The 5,331-nt window shown below is 50.1% G+C and overlaps 1 non-coding gene across 1 annotated transcript; it reads left to right on the forward strand.

Moving 5' to 3' along the window:
- The first annotated feature begins 5,073 nt into the window (after window positions 1-5,073).
- Window positions 5,074-5,227, forward strand: LOC140577962 (5.8S ribosomal RNA). The gene has a single exon (XR_011982094.1). It is a non-coding gene; the product is annotated as a 5.8S ribosomal RNA (ribosomal RNA).
- The last annotated feature ends 104 nt before the right edge of the window (window positions 5,228-5,331 follow it).

Genomic DNA, 5,331 nt, shown 5'->3' on the forward strand with positions numbered 1-5,331 from the left:
TTCACAAGAAAGCAGAAAAAAGAACGACGAGGGGCCCAAAACAAAGCAGGTAGACAGCAAGGCAGGGAGCAACACAGGAACCAACACACATAGGAAGCAGAAGCTAACAGCAATGACCCACTAAAGACTAGAACATGGATAGGCACTTAAATACGTACGTGACACGGTTGCACAAGAGACAGGTATGGACAGTAAAACACTAAGGACTAGGAACACAGAACAGGTGAAGGCAATCGACAGATACAAGATTCAAACACCAGGGAGGAATAGAAACAAGGGAACAGGACATCACTACAAACAGGGATTAACCTAACCCTAACCCTAAGCCAACTTTAACCCAAACACTCGACCAAAGGCCAAACCCCTCCTCCTAAATGTCTCTGGGTTGGGATTAGGACCAGAATCCACCAGTAGGTGACCTTTGTCCTTGTGCTCCACTCTGGACACAAATTCCTTTTCTTTGGGATTCAACTGGCTGTCGTGCTGGAGAACAGGTGCATAATGGGGGCAGGGAGGGAACAAAACACAGGCTCTAAAAGTGGACATGTAGGCCCAGCCTTTCTACCTGAAAAGCCTAAACTACGTAGTATCAGGCAGCATGCATTTTACTGGGCTTATAGGTGGGCAAGTACATGTGACAATCTCACTATAGTATTCTCGGTGTTGATGTCATTGACAAACATCCCCTTTAGCTGCAGATGAAGCTGCTGTACCCCAGGGGGGAACTTTCTTGTCGGACTGAACCAATGCAGGTCCTCCTCATGAAATATCACCTGGAAACGGCAGTCCAGATACTCATACTCTAGTATCTTTCTCCACCTGAACATGAGGGACAGAGAGAGTCCATAAACATGAGACTCAGAGCCCATGACCAACAGGGTGATTATACTTTCATTGGGTTTTTGAGTAAGACTCTTGTCCCTCCAGAACTGCTCCAGTTGGGTCAGAGAATAGTTTGACCCTGAGTTTTTCTTTAATTGTACAATGACATATTCAAACTGAAAATATTTGTAGATATCGAAAATAAAAGGTCAAAAGCGAAGTATGCTTTTTCTTCCAGTAGGGGGAGCAGACTCATACTCATGGCAGGTTCCTTCTTTGACCTGTGACCTACCCATGAAGTGCTGACAGGCTTTGCAGCCTGACAGCAGAGCTTAATGCTCAGCCTTAAAGTTCTGTAGTCCCCTACATAGTCTTATTACCATACAGTTTTCCTGGTTTTGCTCTTGCTCTTTTATTGAAGGCCTTGTTTCTTGACTTTAATGTCCTTTTGGTGCTATTTTTTTCTCTCGTTTCTATTATCTGCATTTCTTCCTGATTCCTATCTGTGATTAATCACTGCTGCACTATTGTTTCAGCATGTTGTGCTAGATTCTGCCTCTTAGCTTGATGACCTGCATTTCTTCCTGATTCTTGTCCCCAAGTTCGCTCTTTCCAGTTTCATCTGTATCTGTAGCTCAACCCAGGGTGTAATTCCGCATCTTGTGTGCCATAAAAACAAACCTTATATTAACAGACAATGAAAAGAAGGGGCCTTTTAGGAGTAGTGACAGGTTGGAGGTTAAACATATACAGATAGAACTAAGGTGGAAGATTAGGAAGAGAATTAAGATTAACTTTATTGATCCCAGGGGGAAACTATGGCACCTACAGACGGAAGAACACAGTCCATAGACAAACATTCATGTACTGCCGAACAGGCAAGGTACAAAGGCAGTACACATAGAGCAAAGTAAATCTGGTGCGAGCAGATTTAAGAAGTACACAAATAAATGAAAAATTCTGAAAAGCAGAATGTAATATTAAAAATAAATGTTCAAAGGTAAGAATAATGATTATGTGCAAATTAATTATGTGCAGGTAGAACAGAAAGCACTGGACTTTTCCTGTAACAGGACGGGATGCTTTCTGACGTTTTACGGTGGTGGATGTGGAATGGCACGTCTGAAGGTGGAATTGTGGTATCTGATGGCAGCAGAATTTTTAGCATGCCTTAGTGGAATGAGCCAGTGGCTAAATGTGCCCCAGGATAGAGCCCCCTGAATCAGATTTGTTCATAATATTGTTCAATTTTCCTCTTCTCTGCTACTACCTCCAGTGTATCTAGAGTCAGTGCTGTGATGGAGCTGGCCTTCCTGATGAATTTGTTCAGGGTCAGTCCTGTGATGGAGCTGGCCTTCCTGATGAGTTTGTTCAGGGTCAGTCCTGTGATGGAGCTGGCCTTCCTGATGAATGTGTTCAGGGTCAGTCCTGTGATGGAGCTGGCCTTCCTGATGAATTTGTTCAGGGTCAGTCCTGTGATGGAGCTGGCCTTCCTGATGAATGTGTTCAGGGTCAGTCCTGTGATGGAGCTGGCCTTCCTGATGAGTTTGTTCAGGGTCAGTCCTGTGATGGAGTTGGCCTTCCTGGGGCTGGATTGGGGGGGGGGACAATGGTTTTGGCATTGGTGCCACTTCATATGACTGTGGAGGCCGATTCAGGAACCACACACTCGCTTGCAGATAGAACAGACATGACCTGATGATAGGACGGTGCCAGCCACCCATTGGTGCCGTTTGGCACATCTTTCTGTTCTTTTTTGAACAAAATTGCTATTCATTTTTTTGGTTGCCTGGATACAGATGGATTTCCAGGTTTGTCTACTAAGTGTTAGTAATTCAAGTTGTCTCAGGTTGATGTCCTTATAGCGCCTTTTTTGGCCGCCAGCAACCCACTTGGAGTTATACAGCTGCCCTTAAAGAGTTTGGCGGAGAAGACGATGGCCGGGCATACGAATAATGTGGCCAGTCCAGCGCAGATGCCTGTTTGCCAGAGTTGCTTCCATGCAGATGGTATTGCTTAATGATAGAATGTCCATATGAAGGACTCCCAAGGTCTTCCCAAGATAGATTAAGAATTTTTGGCCGGCACCTAATATGAAACATTTCCAAACTGTTTATATGACGCCTATATGGTGTAGGATCACACATGCACATATCACAGAGTTTAAATTCCAGATGGCCTGAGACTAGGCCTAGCCTGGTACGAGAGGTAAACATTAGCCTAGCCACCAAAGGGGGGTTAGTGACCCCACACACATAAACACACTTAAACACACACACACAAGCGCACACACACACACAGATAACAAGGGAGGCCAGCACTCCAACTTTTATTGCCAAAGATTTAGGGACCTACAGACAGCAGAGTGGACCTCAAGGACAGGGGTCCCTCGACTTGGCACACAACCCCCTCCCCAGACATCCTGCCTTACATACCACTCACCCAACAGGCGAACACCCTAAAGGAAGTTTCATTTAAGTTTGGCTTTTGTATACCCTGTATATTGATTTACTCATGACTACTAGTCTCAATATACAGATAGGTTATGTTTGTATGTGTCCTTAGACAATCTTAGTGTTTTGTGTGCCACCCTTATAACCACGTTCACAGAGTATCACCTATTTTACCCCTTTTTCACTTGAACACTTATATAAATATGAATAAATAAATACAGTATTTGCCGACGTATAAGACGACCCCCCAACATTTCCACTCAAAATATAGAGTTTGTTATATACTCGCCGTATAAGACTACCCCCTCTTCCGCACACCTTCCACACACCAAATAAAACGCAAAAGAACATCAGATTTGTATAGGGAGTATTTATCAAGGTATGCATAAGAAGGGGGGCGAGGAGAGAGTTGCAAAATGTATAAAAGTGTACCCCTGTGTGCTATTATTGTTACCGGTATTATACCGGTATTACATGAGTTTTAGTATTAGTGCCATTACAGTACCTGTCATTGTCACCGGCCCGCCCCTGCATCTCCTTGTGACGGGCACTAGTGCACATGTGCGAGCTCTGCGTAGACAAGGGGCGGGCCGGAGCACCGCTGCTTCCCGCCGAGCAGAACGGGCCGGTCACGCCGAAAAGGCTGGCACCCCTGCCTCGCTGCTGATGCTCACTGCAGCCACGCTGATGACCCACCGCGGCCGTGCTGGATACCGCGTGATACTGGATGGTATGTAGAATGAGGTGGGCGGGCATCGGGTGGACTGAGTGGAGCAGCGTGTGCGCACCCTTCGCCGAGAGGCGTGGGTAACCCGCTGAACCCCATGCGTGCTGGGGATTGGGGATTGCAATTATTTCCCATGAACGAGGAATTCCCAGTAAGCGCGGGTCATAAGCTCGCGTTGATTAAGTCCCTGCCCTTTGTACACACCGCCCGTCGCTACTACCGATTGGATGGTTTAGTGAGGTCCTCGGATCGGCCTTGCCGGGGTCGGCGACGGCCCTGGCCGAGCGCTGAGAAGACGATCGAACTTGACTATCTAGAGGAAGTAAAAGTCGTAACAAGGTTTCCGTAGGTGAACCTGCGGAAGGATCATTAACGGCAGACCGGGGCCGCGCGTGCCGCGGGTATGGGCCACCCAGCCTTTTACCCCACGCTCGCCTCCCCTGCGTCGTGTCTACACCCCCAGTGAGCCCCGGTGGAGGGTGGGGAAAGGGGCAAGGGCGTGCGGCGGCGAGCCGGGCTTCGCGCAAGCGACTCCCGGCCGCCCCGGCGCCTCCCACAACCCCACCCGACACCAAAACCGCTGCTGCCATAGACATGCTCTCGGCGGGTGCCGGCCCCGTTCCGGCGGGCCGAGACCGGGCCGGGGTAAGCCCGGGCGGGTCGAGGCCGGGGGGGTCGTCGTGTGTCCGGGGGTCTAGGCCCCCGAACCCCGCGTCGCCCGGTCCCTCGCAAGCCCCCCGGAAAACTGCCCCAGCCTGCGCCCCGCTGCCCTGCGGCATCGACGGACGGGGCCGCCCCGCTCGGGGGTGGGGCGGTAAAAAGATGAGGGTCTACCTCGTCAAACCGGTCCCCACCCCGAACCAGGCCGGGTACCTATCGCCCGAACCACCGTCTCCGGACGGGGGCGGCGGTTCAAAGACTCAGCGCAGTGGGTGGGGCCCCCCACCAGGCCGCCGCGAGCGCCCGGCCAACCTATGCGTGATGCAGGCACGGAAAACAAAACAAAAAAAAAAAAAAAACAATATCGTGGTCACGGACTCTGGTTGCCTCCGGTGAATGAAAGAAATGTACGACTCTTAGCGGTGGATCACTCGGCTCGTGCGTCGATGAAGAACGCAGCTAGCTGCGAGAACTAATGTGAATTGCAGGACACATTGATCATCGACACTTCGAACGCACTTTGCGGCCCCGGGTTCATCCCGGGGCCACGTCTGTCTGAGGGTCGCGCTGCCATCACAAACGTCCAACCCCCCGACCCGAACCGGGTCTTCCGGGGTTGGGACGCGTCTGGGGCCGTCGCAGGGAGCACCACGTCTCCCTTCGTCCCCC

This window comes from Paramormyrops kingsleyae, chromosome 12 (genome assembly GCF_048594095.1).
Source record: "Paramormyrops kingsleyae isolate MSU_618 chromosome 12, PKINGS_0.4, whole genome shotgun sequence".
In the NCBI taxonomy this organism is placed as follows: Eukaryota; Metazoa; Chordata; class Actinopteri; order Osteoglossiformes; family Mormyridae; genus Paramormyrops; species Paramormyrops kingsleyae.